The following is a 16723-nucleotide window of genomic DNA, read 5'->3' as shown; positions in this document are numbered from 1 at the left end:
ATATTTATCTTTGTATTGTTCTAGCAAGCAAAAGGAAATTAATAATCTTAAAGCAAAAGAAGCCTTGCGTTGAATGCCTCAGTTACTGTTTCAGGCCATAAGGGCTGTTGGCTGCAGCTTAAGGTCTAAGGAGATCTGTGCCTTTGTTATCATCTGTGCGTTGTCTCAGTGCCACAGGGTTGTCCTCCTCTCCCTCCTTAGTTTGGTGGGAGCACACCTCTGCCATGAAGGAGTTTCTAGCAGCAAGACAATATTTCTTTCTTTATTTTTTTAGGTTGTATTCACTTAAGATGTAGCCACTGCTTTAAGTGTGTCATCTAGGGCACAGAAAATTGATGCTTTTTGCCCAAACATGAGGATGTTAGTAAATTTCTGAAGTAGATGCAGCTTCTGGGGGGTGACCGGATGTTCCCTGAAATGCTGAAGTCCAGGAGAGAATTATTGTTTCTTGCCTTTCTTTTAAGTCTGGGATATAAAAAAAGGGCTTTGAGAACAAAACAGCAACCACACCCTTCATGCAGTCCCTTGAGTGTCCTTGTAGCTGATTCACTCTGTGTCACCTGTCTTCCCCGAAGGGTTCCCCAATAGCCAAAGCCATGCCCAAAAATTAGCTGTGGCTTAATTGCAGAGTCACTCACACGGCTCTGAAAATTCAGCAAAAATGTGCATATCAGCACCAGTCTAGTGAAACTTTAGCAGCTGGAGTGACAGATTTGTCATGGCTGTCAGGTCTGATCTCTCCTGGCAGGGTCTGTGTGCGCTGTCTGTTTCTACACACTGGAGAGAACATCCAAGTCCCCAGTGACACTGCGAAAGGCAGCTTGCCTGTGGCAAAAAGGGAGCTTGGTGTGATGAGGGAAAGCCCTGAAATCCTCCTTGAAGTCTATCAGATCAACACCAGTGACACTGGGAAAGAGGCTTTTGGTCACAACAGAACTCAGGTTTTTGTCAAGCCCCTGAAGATTAATTTGTTTCAATGCAGCCACAGATTTTGAAACAAAATACCTCTTCCAGCTGCAGGTCATGATAAAATACTCTGCCACCATCTTTCAAACCCCAAATTTAACCTGTTCAGCTTGCAGACAATTTTGTTGACCATGCATTTATGTGTTGCAAGCCAGGCCCAGGCATGGGCAGTGAGAAATAAGCAGCTACTTACCTGGGGTAAACATTCCTCACAGCCACTATCAAAGACCTTGCTGTGAATCATGTCTCATTCTTTCACTTCTAAGCCATGTTTATCTACATGTGTAAAGTGGGAAAAGTGACTCAATCTGTGGGGTATGCCCAGCCTCTGCCCTGGGGGGAGGTCTGCTGAGATAAGGATATTACATAACCTCCCAGCAGAATCCCCCTGGAAAGGCAACCACTTTTCAGTTACGGCGAGAAGAAGACAGACCCAGAATCCTCTCGGAGACCCTATGCAGATCCTTTGTAACCCATTGGCCTTTACCCACTGACACCCACCCCCTGTATCCCTATCTAGCCCTCTGCCCCTGTGAGAGCAGAGAGAGCTTGTCCCCAGGCTCCCCTTTGCTGGGTGCAGACTAATAAAGCTGCCCCATGCAGAATTGCTATACGAGTCTCTTCGTCTCTCTCCTCCTGGTCTGGCCTGGAGATTGCCCTGCAGAGCGAGAGCTGAAATCACGAGCTGAAAACCACTAAAGAGCTGACAGCTTCTCTGCAAAGGCAATCCAGCTACGGCTGAGGGAAGACACCAGGCCCCAGGAAGACAGTTCCTCACGGGACCATCTCTCCAGACTGGTCACAGCTTCCTGGGTCGGAGCTACAGACCCCACACCAGCTGCCTCATCAATCCTTTCAAAAGTGCTGTGGTGTCTGTATAGGGAATTCCGTCAGAGGGAAGTGCTGGGTATAATTGCTGAAGCCTTTGAAAAGAAAATTAATCTGGGGAAAAAAGCTGCCTCTGGCCTTTCAGTCTGTTTCTAGGACACCCCTACTCATGAGCAGTTCTGATCCCAGTTATCCACCATTTAACCACACAACAGAAGAGCAAGGAGAAAGGAAAAGCAGCCACAGAGCCACAGAAGCATCTGCTCATTGGCCATCATCAAAGCTGTGTCTCCAGAGCCTTTATGGGACACTGCCAAGTGAAATACCTGCTTTTCTGCCAGTGCTCCTCTGGAGGACAGTCCCATTCTGGCAGAGAGGCTTTGATCCTTTCTGCAGTTCAATCATTAAATCATGAAATGGTTTGGGTTGGACGGGACCTTAAAGATCATCCAATTCCATCCTGTACTGTGGGCAGGGACACCTTCCACTAGTCCAGGTTGCTTCAAGTACCATCCAACCTGGCCTTGGACACTCCCAGGTATGGGGCAACCACAATTTCTCTGGACATTTTCATTCATATATTTGTGTGGGTTTGACCTAAATAAAGAATAAAAGCGTGTACATGCATACACTCATACATACACGTTATCTATATAATATATATATTTATATTAAACTCATAGAAATCCACTGCCCTGGGCAGCCTGCTCCAAAGTCTGACAAGTATTTTCAAGAGGAAATTTTCCCTAATACTCAGTCTAAACCTCCTTGGGCAGTTTGAGGCCATTTCCTCTTTTCCTACTGCTCATTACATGGGAGAAGAGACTGACACATAGAGTCAGACCTGTCAGGGAGTTGTGAGAGTGAGAAGGTCCCCCCCGAGCCTTCCTTTCTCCAGGCTGAGCCCCCCAGCTCCCTCAGCCCGTCCTGGTGCTCCAGACCCTTCCCCAGCTCTGTTCCCTTCTCTGGACACTCTCCAGCCCCTCAATGTCCTTGTTTTGGGGGGCCCCAAAAAGGCTCTCAATCAATAAAAAGACAGTGATGCCTTGCAGACTAATAAATGCCTTTATTAGCAGGGACACATAAGAAATAAGCCAGGCATCTCCCAAAATACTGTAAATAATGCTGTTGATGTGCAGAGGCAGAACGGCTGGCTGTGTGTCCAGGCTGCAGTTCAGTTGCTGGCCCTCGACCCACAAGAGAACAGCTTTACAAACGTTCCAAACAGGCTGATAATTAGCAATAGCTGCCGGTGTGTGACTGGTGCTGGGCGACTGCCCTGCAGGCAAGCGCTCCCCCAGCTCACAGCATTGCACAGGCCAACTGCTGGATGGAGTGAGAACATCTTTTTTTTACACAAATGGAGTTTTTAAGGGCTCATTGAAGTAAATCATTGCGGTACAGGCTGTATTTGGTAACCTGAGTATCAGCCCCAGAGGGGAAAATCAGTCAGGCTACTGGGTTTGCCCCAATGGCCTTTGGAACACTGGAAATATAACTCACACCATCCTAATAGGTCTGTGTTCGAGGAAAAGGATGCCAGAACTTAACAAATCCTCAGTTTCCCACCATCGTCTTTAAGTACACATTTCTAATTTGCAAAACAGGATGTTTTGCATTCGTTAGCTCCTGCTGAGGAATTAGCTCTTATTGCCAGCTTTTAAATGGGGAAAATAGATGATGTTACTTTCTGTAGAGCCTTTAAACATCACTGTCAGTTATACCAGAGATCAAAAATTCAATTTGAGTTCATGTCCTAAGAGACAACCTTCTAATAAACCTGTTCAAAAGGAAACAAGAGGGAAGAGTGGCTTGTCTTTATTTTGAGGCGAGAAGTCTGTATTTGCAATAATGGCCTGTAAAAATCAATTGCATTTATACAAATCAATTATTTCTTGATGATTATGTTTTTGAAGACTGTAGGACCAATGTAGTGGCAAGGTGCTGCAATATTACACAAACCCTGGAAAGCTATTTCTTCTGCTCCTTTGAAAGACAAGCACACAAACAACCGACCAAAAACAAAACCAGAAACAACTAAACCCAAGTAATTGAAACTTCAGGCAGGCATATCCTATCTAAAAGAGAATTCAGACTCAGTCTGGAAAACTGATGCAAAACGGAGAGGTTCTGTAAAGTTTTGAGTAGTAACCACATGAGAAACAGACACTTCATTGTTCCATGAAAGTTGTTTGGACATGGTTATCTGGTTCCTTATCTGTGTCACAATCTGTGTATGTTCTCAGCAAGTCCAGTTCTTCAGACGTGTTTAGGCAGCTTGTTCTCACAATTTTCATGAGAGCCACAGTCTTGCTCTCTCTTCATGAGAGCCACTGCTGCTTGACAGGAATGAAAAGGTCTCACTGACCTGCAGAAATGTCAGGCACAAACTCCAAAGCGTCTCCATCTTTCTTGTGCCATTAAAAAACTGAAGTTCATTGCACCTTCTGGGATTTCAGAACAGGCAACTTGTAACAGTGATACAATGCTCACTGCAAAGTAGACTTTGCCTTTGTTTCAGAAGAATGCAAACAAACTGGAAGGTGGAAAAAGGCTTTATTTCAGGGGTCACCAAACTGTTCAAGTGGCCTACAGGTATTTTCATTTCTTCTAAACTTGGTACTGGCTACACTTCATTTTACAGACAACCAGACTTTCCTTGCAATGATCTGGATTTCATGAAGTTCTGAATTCAATCTGCTGCACATGCCTTGTCGGAGTTTTGATGAACTCTCACCTGCAGACTCCATTGCTCTTTCCATTATGAACATTACAAGAATTGGTTGTACCATTCTGCTGATTGCTAGCTTTCCTTTTTATTCCTGGATTCCCAGAGTATGAAAGAAAAGGGACGTTTGTAACCAAAAGAAAATGCTGCAAATTATTATGCTTCGGCACTAGTAACTAGCAAGTACTTAATATCTTGACAGCAAGTCGTTAATAATAAGAATGAAACATCCTGAACTGGTAGAATATGTTACTCTGTTTGATGAGACATCCTGAACTGGTAGAATATGTTACTCTGTTTGGTGAACTTACTGTGGCCAGCCAAAGCACAATTTGAAATCACTGATTTACTCTGGACAATAAAACAAAAAGAAGATAAAATTGTCTTAATGAAGATTTAATGCCTCTTTCTTTTTCAGCATAGTAATTGGAGGCTGGTGTTAGTACCAACATGGACTGAACTTCTCAGTAGGGGCTCTTTGGTACTTTTCATTCCTTGAAGGCTGCAGTTGGTGTGTAAATTTTCACAGCCCTTGGGGCGGTAATGGGGTAGCAAAATCACAGATGTATCTCATTTGGTATTAACCAGATTGAGGGGAAAACACCCCAAACCAACACAAAACATAAAACTATAAAATCCAAAACAACACAAACCACAAAACAACAACAAAATCAAACCAAACCAAACCACTAAAGTTTCTGTGACGGTGCACAGAGCACACACAGTCTTGAAGGGGATGGTGCTGTTTTTCTGAGGCTTTGACATGCACAAATTGTGTGACACTGTTCAGCGCAGATGATTCTGCTCTCACTTAAGTACACGAGTGCCTGAGTGTTATTCTGAGGTTCCTGTAATATCATTCTGCCATTATAAATAAGACCCTGCTATTTGAATTTTATGAGTCCTGGGTGGGCTCTCAGTTGCCATGGCATTAGCTCTGCTGACTGGGTTCAGTGCAAGCACAGCACCACAGCTGCCAAGAGTCTGATCCAAAAACATGTTGTAGAAAAAGGTTAATGTCAGGTTGGTTGCAAAATATCACCTCAAGCCTTAAACCCTGGCACCGTTTCTTGCCATTTGTCACTGGTCACACAACACAACTGACATGAGGATTTCAGCTGAGAGGAGCTAAAGATTGGTACTGGACATCTTGCTGGGAATGCTGATTTATGAAAATATGTAAAAATCACTGATTTATCATACTTGCCTTTTGATTTTTCAACACTGAGTTTAAGTAGTAATCATTTATACAGAGCATCAAGCACCTCCCTGCCAAGGGTGGCAGGCCAACTATCTGAAATACAATCCTGAAACTGAGACTTTACCACATTTTCAGCCTGGTTCTTCTTCAGGACATGTAAATTTGTGGGCTGTGAACCAGGAAATACAGGTTAAAATACTAAAATGCATTAATATCTACTTCTACAAATACCTAAATATCATAAGATAGAGGAGGACCACCAGGGAAAAAAAAAAATAAAATAAAAGTTCAGCTGCCAAGATATCAGGCTGAAACTTTAGATACCCTACTGGAAGAGGTTTGGGGGTTGTTCACAATGAAGAAGAAACTCGTAAGTAAATGCAGGTGGTTCATCACTGAAAATAACTGAAAATGTTTTCATAACATTTCAAGTGCTCTCAGTGTTGGTGGGGTATTAAAGTATTTACAACACACTGGAATTACATTTCAAGCACAAAAGCTAAAGCTTGCTCAAGCTTTTCTCCCAATGTAGTGAACAGCAATTCTGTCCAGTTGGAAAAAGTTATTAGAGGAAAAATGACTGATTTTTCGTGATCTTCAAGGCAAGCATGTCCTTTGTAGTCTTAAAGGCAGAAGAAAAGGTTTAGCAATAAGATTTTAAATAAAATAATAATAAAAATAATTTTAAAACCAAATAATTTTTAAAATAAAAATGAAACAAAATTAAAAGACAAAATTTCAGCATCTAATTCCTTTAGGTTTAAACTTGAACAGCTGTAGATACAGGCACAGTCTCATTAGAGGTGTGAAAAAACAAAAACATACATAAGATATGAAAACTCTCCAAGTCTATCCAACAGCTTGTGTGCTGTAATATTTATTTATATAATTATATTTCTAACACATATTATAATTATTTAACTGATAATTTTGCTACTATGCAGGCACATCAGAAGAAAATTTAACTATATGGAAATAAAGATTTAAGATAAAAAGTCTTGCTTGACAATGTAATTGCCTACTAAAGAGGTACAGGTACACAACTTTCCAAAACATGGCATATGGGGCAGGGGTATTTCACCCTTATATTTTGTTTTGCTTTTCCTCAGGAAAACACCATCTTGCTCACTGAGCTAGGTTATCAGATTTCTGAGTAATAAATTATTTATCCTTCCTCTTTCTAAAAAAGAAAAAAATTAAAATAATTTAAAAACTCATCCAAACCCCCAGAATCACAATATTTGTGTGAAGTGAGGACAAACCTAAACTAGCAAAATCTTCAAAATACCTTTGTGATATTCAGCACAACCTCCCTCCTTCTGATCACTGTCAGTAGAATAGAAAAAGTTTCCTAGAGGTATTTCTTATGATAATGATGAGAGAAAACTCTTCTAAACAAAAGTATCTGCCCCATTTTCAATAAGCCAGAGGTTCTACAGAGCTGTTTATCAAAGCACACCTATTTTAATTTCTTCCAGGTGAAACAAAATCTTTCAAATATCTCTTCAACAGAAACTTCCCAGTGGCATGAGAAGAGGCTGTGACACTTCACAATGTTATTCCTTTAGTTTTATGTACAAATGAAGTGAACAGCAGAACACCCCACACGCCAATTGCCTTATCTGAAAAACATATATTTAACAGAGGATTTTAGCCTCATTTGACAAGACTGACTACATCACAGTTATGTACACTTGTGACTTTGGGTAGCTTTTCCCTGTGCATTATAGGTAAGTTCATAAATCTATCAATAATGCCATTCTTGAGTCTGACGAGGAAACTTTAATTAAGCTAAGAAAGAAATGGAATTATGACAGATACCCCTAAGTACAAATAGTTGCTACTACCTAAAGTGTTCTGTGTTTTTGCCTAGCTTCGTCATAACAGGCCCTAACACTACTGCTTTTATTTCATTCTTGTCTTGATCCTATAATCCTCAGAAAAACATGGGTCCTTTATTTCTGTCTTTTACAAGTAATTACACAAAAAGATATGAAGTTGAAAGATGGGACATGTACATCAAACAGCACAGGAATGGGCAAGCAGCAAAACTCTGTATCTTGTTGATGCTGAAAGTTACTGTGCCCTCAGTTGGAAACAGGACAATTTTACACAAAGTGAAAACTGTGGAGAGCTACTGAGTGCATGCAGATGAATCTTCACTCTGGAAACCAGGACTTGCAAGTAGAGCCATGGAGCAGAACTGGAAGAAGTATTACATTCACTTCTACATTCACTTGGGCACTTTCACTCACCCTCAGGGATGCTGAACTTGGGCTGGTCCAAAGTAGTCAATTTCATGTTCTTGCACTCCAAATTTGCTATTTTAATTTACAGTAAAAATAGGTTTTTTACGCTATTCAGTAGCAGTAGATATATTATTGAGGGGTTTGTTTTGTTTTTTTTTTTCTCAGAGAAAAGTGTTTAAGGAAAAAAAAAAGAAAATTGTGTTCTATGGAGACAATTCAGTTTTTGTTTTAAGGGCAGCAGTGAATCTCTGACAGTCTCAGGGCAGCCTGATTTACTCTTACTGATTAGAAGACTAAATACTCATAAGAACAGATGTTTGTAGCTGCAGTTCACTAACATGCTTGTTAAGCAAGGGTGTAAAATGCTATTTATAAAATTAAATGTACTGTAATTTTGATGGAATTCCTGTGACATTTAGATCCTGGAAAGGTTTGTTTTACCCAAAGCCTGTTTCACCCAAAACCTCAAAGATATGGCATCACAGAAAGGCTGATGTTAGTGGATATTATAATAGAGCAGAAAAGATAAATGACAAAAAAAAAGAGATCTTGATCATTCAAATTTTTGTACTACACTGGGGAATAACCAAATGTAGAAAAATCTACTCACATAGCATTTTTGTTTCTGATCTCAGTCCCACCACCAGACCTCAAAAAGGGCAGAATATTAAGTCTATTCCCCCTGAGGAAGAGAATAACTGAGAAACCCACCTGGCTGCAGACAGCTGATGGCTCCCAGACCTTACATCCTGTTCAGCTGTTTGATCTTCTGAATTCTGATGATTCTTCAGTTTGGCAGGCTGCTGCCTTCATCAAGAGCTGTGATGCACCTGGAAGCAAGACTGAGGGGCTCCTCCCTCACAGATGACCCTTATTTTAGACAACAGAGAGATTTCCATGACATCCAGGGGAACACTACAGAAGCAACAAGAATCCGGAGCAGAGGTGTGTAACAATCATGACCATGACTCTCAGGATTCTGCAGTGCAGGAGGACATCGAGGTCTGGGGTTTTGAGAATTTCTTTACTACAACTTACTGCAAAATTACTACAAAAAAGTAGTAAAGCTTGCTAAAAACAAACACATGTGCTTACACACATAAACACACACTGCTGGTCACCACAAAATTACCACCAGGAAAAGATGTACATACATTTTGCAAGAGTAAAGTGGCTAATTCATGTAGTACAATCAACAAAGTTCATTTTGAGGAGACTGTGGGTTACTTAGTGAGTTACTTTTATACTTTTGTGCAGACACTGCAGCTCCTGGAATAGTTGTTGCTGACTCCTGACTTCCTGGAAGGCCAGTTTGTTATCCAGTTTTTTGCTCTGCACACATCCAGGGTTCTTTGTCCTGCCAATTGTGCCCCATCATGAAGTTTCCAATGACCTTAACTGTCAGGGTTCCCAGACAGATCCTTCATTGTCACCACATTTACCGGCAGCACCTTTGTGATGGCTCCCTCAAAAATGTAAAAATTGAGGAACTGGCACGGGATAAAGATAAATAACTTTTTCATTGTTCTTGCACTCACAATAGACAACCAGAAACATTTGATTATTGGGGGCATTTCAGCCAGATTGCCTTTATCACTAGACAGATTGTTCCAGTCCCATTCCTAGCTCTTTTTTTCAGACATGGGGCACTACTTTCAGCTTCCAGATCACCCTTGAAAAGAATGGAATTGTGCCAGCATGAGACAGCAGAATCTTCTAATGATACAAATAACCAGGAATGATCGATTTAGCGGCCTTAGTAATTCCCATTCCTTCAAAGACTGATGAACCTGAAAGATACACAACCTACACAGCTTCGTGCATGGAGTAAATGGCTATTTGGAAAAGAAATTTCTGAGCATCCAACACATCAGTGTGGAGTTTGATGAGCTTGATTACTATTAGTCTACAGAGAGCCTTAAAAGCATTGAAACAAGACTTAAGTTTTCAAGTCTGAATATGATAATGTCCTGTTTTTCCCCACTGGCAAGGCACACTGGTAAGAAGAATTTGTGTCTGTTGGCTGAGTGTTTTTATCAGAGCATTAAAAATCTTGTGAGGATGGAGACAAGCCAGAAAGTGTTCATTTGTAAATCTTACATAATGTATGTTCCCATCTGCCACCATTTGTTATGGCAAGACCACGCTGGCTTGCACTGGTATCACAGTTAGAGTCTGATTTATTCTGTGTAATAATGTAAAATCTATTCTTATAATACAGTTCAGCCATTTTCACTCTGGTTCTTTATGCTACAGTCCTTATATCCAACCTTGTAAACAAGTCATCACCCTATTTCCCATTGTTCTCAACCCCCTTTAATTGCATTCTTACATAAAATAGCAATTAACACTGCCTGGAGTCGCATCATTTACTGTGTAAAAGTGTTTTGCCACATCTCTGAATTTAGTGAGGTCATAACTTCATTTACTCATCAATCACAACATGAGCTATCCCAGAGTCACTTTATTTTATTGAAACCACTGAATATGAATCTACAAATGCTTAAAAAGCAACCAGAAGAAGTCATAAACTGAATGAACAGAAGGACAAGAGTTAAAAGGCATGACTTTGCCAGCTCAAATTTATACGCTGTCTCTTACAATTAGCTCACCAGACCTTCTCCAGCTTCTTTAATTATCTCTAACCCAAGAAAACTGAGGGGTCAAACCACTTTGGTCCAGTCCTGACTCAACCACAGCTCTCACACATGAGAAAAACATGTTTTTCTTGTTTCTTTCACACACACATATGTGTGACAGAAATTCCAGGGAAAGCTCACGAAGGGGATTTGGCAGAACAAAGCCTTCTTTCAGTTCCTCTGGCACAGAGCAGAGCCCTACTCCAAGCACTGTGCAGGGGAAGGACCATCTGTATTAATTCCAATGAGCAAGTGATCAGCAGTGGACAGCTGCCAACAGGAGCCACAGGAAATTCACTTAGAAAGAGATCTTGCTAACAGCTCCCTCCTTCCCTGGCAGCAACTCAAACCTTACAGGCCTCAAACACTTCTACCCGCAGGTATCCACCAATTTTTAGGCATTTCTGAATTGTGAGAAATATTCCGAGTCTTTATTAATACAAAAGAAATACTCTGGAAAAAACCCCTTGAAGTTAAAAAAGTCTGTCCTATCTGACACAACCTAATTTGAACTGAAATGCTGCTCCAGATAGCTCATTTTATAAAGTGAGCTTGAAACAAACATTTTCAGTGATTTCTGTGGCTCTGACCATGTATTGCATGCAGAGAAGATTCTATTAGAGTACACTCACTGAAAAAGACAAGGTGTTTGTATTCTGGTGTGAAATAACCAGCACACTTTTTTAAAGGAGAATACAGGCAACAGTATTTTTGTATATTTTAATTTTCTTCCCAGACTGAAAACTAAGAAGTCAGGGCAAAGGAGGGAGAAAATTCATCTCAGGCAGTTTTTTCCCTTTATACATTCATAACCTGAATGTTAATAAAAGCAGAGTTAGTTAAGTAAAAGGATTTACAGTTCAGATGACAGATTTCATAGAATGAAAAACTGCTTAAATAGTCACACCTCTAAGTGAAGGGATCTTAATCTACAATTGTAAGAATAGTTACTGTCAAAGTAAATTGTCTTCAATGTCAACAACAACAACAACAAAAAGTTTCTTAATTCTAGTATCCCTCTTTTGCCCTCTAAATCCTGGCAATGCACAATGAAAATACCTATTGATGAAGAGCTTTTAAAATGGAAATAAAATCCTACGAAAAGAAACAGCAGAAGTAATTGCTTCTCTATGGTAAAAGACATTCCCCATCTTTGCAAGGCTTGGCCACTGATGCCCAAGGCTGAGTCTTAAGATTCAGGTGAGGAATTCCCAAGACTTTAATCAGTTGCATCCTTTTAGCTGCACCTGCTGTGTCTGAATCTCTGTTACAGGAATTGAAGCCCCTCCTGTCACAGAGCCAGTTCTGTTACAGGAATTGAAGCCCCTCCTGTCACAGATCCTGGTGATGGAATAGCATTCCCTCTGATCCTCCACTGAGTCAGTCACCCCTGCTACGCCCTGACTTGTGACAGACTGGGGGACAAGTGGCATGAACCAACCTGGTGCGTCATGGCAGCAAAAGCACAGCCCCCCAGTGAGACTTCAAAAGCTCCAGTTTGAGGCAGGACAGCTCAAAATCAGAGCAGCTGTGAAAAAGTCGTGTCAAATCATCTGCCAGATGTAGTGAGATCCAGCCTCTTTTCCCAGGGTGAAGATTTATGGCTGGGAACTGTAGAAAAACTCTTTGTCAGAGAAAACCCTCTCCAGGCAGCGTCCTCCACCACTTGATGAATGTCTCCTGCCAGTCCTGAGTGTCCTCAGCTCTTACCACTGTGAACCGATTACTGCAGTGTCAATAAATAAATATGACAGCAAAAAAATGCAACTAAGTTGTTATATTTCCAAAACTGCACAAACCCAGATTACCTTCCACTGCACTCATCTTTCACTGCCACCCTGATTCTTGCATTTCCTGCCTAAGGCATTCCATCTATGTTTCTTCCATTGCATTGCTTTCACACCTTTCCTTCAGACTACTTTCTTATCATCTGATCTCTGTCTTTCTTTGAGTATAAATACTTGAATTCAAGACCACTTTAAATGAGCAATAACAATTGCAATGAAATCTTTACATCTCAGTGGTGATTTTTGGGATTCTCAAATCAATTTCCCATAAAGGCCTCCCATAACCAACAAGTAAATTTCACATTCTTAGCCTGGATGTTGTATTTTTTCTCATCTGGATGTAGTGTTTGCTTTAATAAGTAAAGCATAAACCACAAAAAAAACCCCAACAAAATGCAAACTTTTGGAAGCATTCCCTGCATTTCTGTGTTTACTAAGGTGAACAGCTCTGGAAAGAGTAAAATGCCAAGGCTGGAAGTGCTGCAATGCCTTTGGCTAGAAGAGAAAAAATCACCTGGCTGGGCAGCCAGAAAGGAGAATGTGCCTCAAGATGCCTGCTAGTTTCATGGTGCAATCCAGAAAAATCTTTAGATATTTAATGGACCTTAAACTTATATTCATGAACTTGAGAAACAAGCTTGAGCATTCTCAGGGATGGGAACACAAAAATCATGCCATGGAAACCTGCATTCTTCTGGACCCATATCTCATTTTACTGTCGAAGTTGTGTCCTTATAGCTCGTATGGATTATTTTGTCCATCTGAAAGTGTTTATTGTGTAATGTTCCTGAGCTGTAAGAAAGACAAAGGGCCTTCCTTGCTTTAAAAACAGTGCATTCTTTATTTAGCTACAGCCAAATGACTCACTTGAGTAACTGTAAGTTAGGACAACCCAATTGCAACCTCATCCTCCTGCATTTCTTATCTCTTTGTCTCTTGGTTTTTATTTTGTGATAACAATCATAAACAAATTTATAAAATAAAGCTATGATTTTCCAGTGCCATGATAATTGCTAATAATTTGAGCTAGGTTATACAGCCTTTCATCTCACTTCTTTTTGAGAGATACTTTTTTTTTGGTGGGTAGAAATCCAATTTTTCTTAAGGGTAACAATTCTAAACATGAGAAAGGCTTTTGGTCACTCAGCCCTTCTCGACAGCCCCTATTTTCTCTTTTCCATCTAAAAGACAAAAAAAGGGCAATATATGGACTACAATCAATATATTTGCATAGTTTAATTCCTGAAACAAATGCTTTTAACCAATAAAACAGAAGGCCCAATAATTCACTCTCTACCTTTCTTGCATGCCAGGGTTTTCTTCCTGACCACTACAACTGCGCCTGGAGTACCATAAACCATTTGGCAACGTGATTTTATGTGCTGAATTCTCAATAGAATAGGAAAACAGAAACTGGCAGCATTAGCTACATCTCATTTACACTTGTAAGGTGTGATTTTGGTCATAAAAATGATTTTCTAGTGCCTGAGAAGAGATCCCCAGAGATTACTTCAGTGTGCCAATACATGCCCTAAGTATTAGGACCTGACTAAGCAATTATTCTGTGGTGTAGTTCACCCATGTTACCATTACTAAACCAACACTGCTGTTGCCATTTCTATTAAAGTGTCCTTTTATTCCAGTAGAAATGTGATGAAAGAGACATTTTCAGAGTGGAAGGTGGTATTCTTTTGAACAACCTTTTGAACAGGGGGCCTGATGATTTCTGGAAGGAGCATCACTGGAGTAGGAGGGAGAATTCCCCTCCAGGTCTGTCACCTCCCCTTGCCTTGCAGCTGCCTGATCCCTCCACAGAGATGATGTGGGGATTGTTGAAGCAATTTTAATAAGGAAAACACAGAATTAAAGCTTTGGAGGAGTGTGTTTGCCATTGAATTGGCCCAGGGAATTCAATCTTCATTCAAAAGAAAGTGAAAGGTGCTACAGAAAACAATTGTAATTTCTTGTTGAAACATCAAGGCCCAAAGTTTTCTTTTACTGGGAACACAAACCATCTTTCAGGGTAAATAAATGACAGATGTTTGCAAGTCTGAGAAACTTTCCCCAACACGTGCTGAATGAAGGCAGAAAACAAATTCCCATGTTACATTAAAAAAAAAAATTAAAAAAAATAAATCTATGGCTTCATTTGAGGAGGAGTAAAGAAATTCTATGAAGGTATCATGTCTAACATTTCTCAGAGAATTAAAAAAAGAAGCAAAGGAAAATTATTTAATTCTCAAAGCTGCTCTTCATTTCCTATGGCTGACTGAAACAATTAGTTCTTCAAATACATTTATTCCATTGTCTTTAAGGAGATGGTTCAAAATACAACCTCATCAAATTATGTTGGCTGTTAATCAACTAAATATTTAAAACAGATGGTCAGTGCAGTGAGACAAAATTTAGCTGCTTTAGGATGCTCCTCTGTGGATGTCATTCAAGATATTTTGGTATAATAGCATGGAGACTTCAGGAAAGAAGCAATTCAAGCCAGCAGGGAATATTTTTAATTGTGGGTATGCCTGTGAATAGCTCTGTGCTTCTCTGACTCTCCTTCGGCTGAGTGTATCACCAGCCTGTGACAAAAACTCGGTCTGTGCCTTGCAAATTCAGCTCTGTAGTGTATAAATGTTTTCCAGCAGCAGCTGATCAAAAGTTGTAGCTCATGTGTATCCTGTGAGGTTCGTTTTCACTCCTAGAGGAAAATACTGCTTGTGCCATGTGTCAGAGCTTTTCAAATGCATGTGTTGAAGGCTCTGCTTTAGAGATGGAAAAAACGAAGAGTAAGAGCAGAAAGTTGTAGCTTCTTTAGCGACTTTGCACTGCAGACTGTTACTGAATGTCTGGGATTCAGCACCACCCCTGGTCTTCGCCTTCTTTTTCTGTCTTCATATTTCTTCAAGCTAAAAATTTTGTGAAATTAGTTTTTGGTGTAAAATTCACATAGAACATGGTAGAAGTGAAACCAGTGGCAGCTGGATACTCCAAGGTTTATTCCTTATCTATAGCTAGGAGTAAGGAACAAGTTTATTTGCCTTACCTCCCAGGTGTTTTCTATCTGTAGGACACGCTCTGCTGTTCTAATTCGTATTTCCCCTCTGTTCTTGCTCTTCAATCTCATTTGTATGTGCAAAAAGCAGACAAGAAAACATGAACACTGAGGTGAAAACAGATCTGACCAGTGATCTTGGCATTCCCTGGGCACTCATGTACAGGAAATGTTGTGAGACTTGTCCGGTGTGAGATTTGCTCATTATGAGGCACAAAAACAACAACAAAGATGGGGTGGATGAACAGGAGCTCCCCTCTCTCCTGGAGCATCCTCTCCCCTTGCCAGTGGCACACACAGTTGTACTGCCAAAGAAAGAACACCAAGTTAGATGTGTTCATACAAGGATTGTGTATTTTCTCCTCAGGAAAACCAGCAACTCCCTCTCAGTGGTGTCAACTCCTACAGGAGCGTGTCCCAGGGGGAAAGATAAAAATCCATCCTGCTTTGGAAGGGGTTTGTTGCCCAGAAAATGTACCAAGTGCTGCCTTCTTTTTAACAAGAGGAACTTTGGTAAAAATTTCTCTTGGTTCTTAAGGGGTGCCCAGTGCTGAAGGCACTCTGAAGAAATAAGCCTTTTAATGTATGCAGAAAGAGAGGAAGGATTCCTTCATATAGGAAAAGATAACTAATAAGTGAGATTCAGCTTTATGCTTCTTTTATAAAGCATTTCAGAGGCTGTAAAAGGGGTATTGAAGTGGAATAAAACAATTTCATCCCCTATAAAGTGGAATTAATGATCTAAGCTTGATACAATGATTTTGTGTCTGCTGAAGGGTTTTTTAGGACCTATTTCCTACTGAGAAAGTGCAGCCTACTCAAAGTAGGTGTTTACACCTGCTTCTTTTTTAGCTTTTGCTTACTTGTTTCTTTTGATTTGAAGTTTCACACCGGGAAAAAAAAAATTAAAAAAAACAACAAAAAAAAAACAACCCCAAAAACACCAACCACAAAAAACCTCAACTCACCAAACAAAACCCTGAATAAAAAATGATGAAAACAAAAGCCCCAAACTCCAAAGCTCTACACAGAAGATGCAACAGCAGGAGAATCTCTGAGCAGAGAATAGAAGAGATTTTCACAATGAGAGTGTCCAACCTCCTGGACCAGGGACAAGCAACACTGTGATATCCCCATCCTTGGAGGGGTTCAAAGTGTGAATGGTGTGACCCTGAGCACCCAGACCTGATTTAAAAGTTGAATCTAACTTGGAAGATGACCCTGAAGCACCAAAAGCCAGATCTCCCTTCTGACCTGAATTGTTCTCTGAGTC

This window comes from Corvus moneduloides, chromosome Z, assembly GCF_009650955.1.
Source record: "Corvus moneduloides isolate bCorMon1 chromosome Z, bCorMon1.pri, whole genome shotgun sequence".
In the NCBI taxonomy this organism is placed as follows: Eukaryota; Metazoa; Chordata; class Aves; order Passeriformes; family Corvidae; genus Corvus; species Corvus moneduloides.
Note: the sequence above shows the minus strand (reverse complement) of the source record.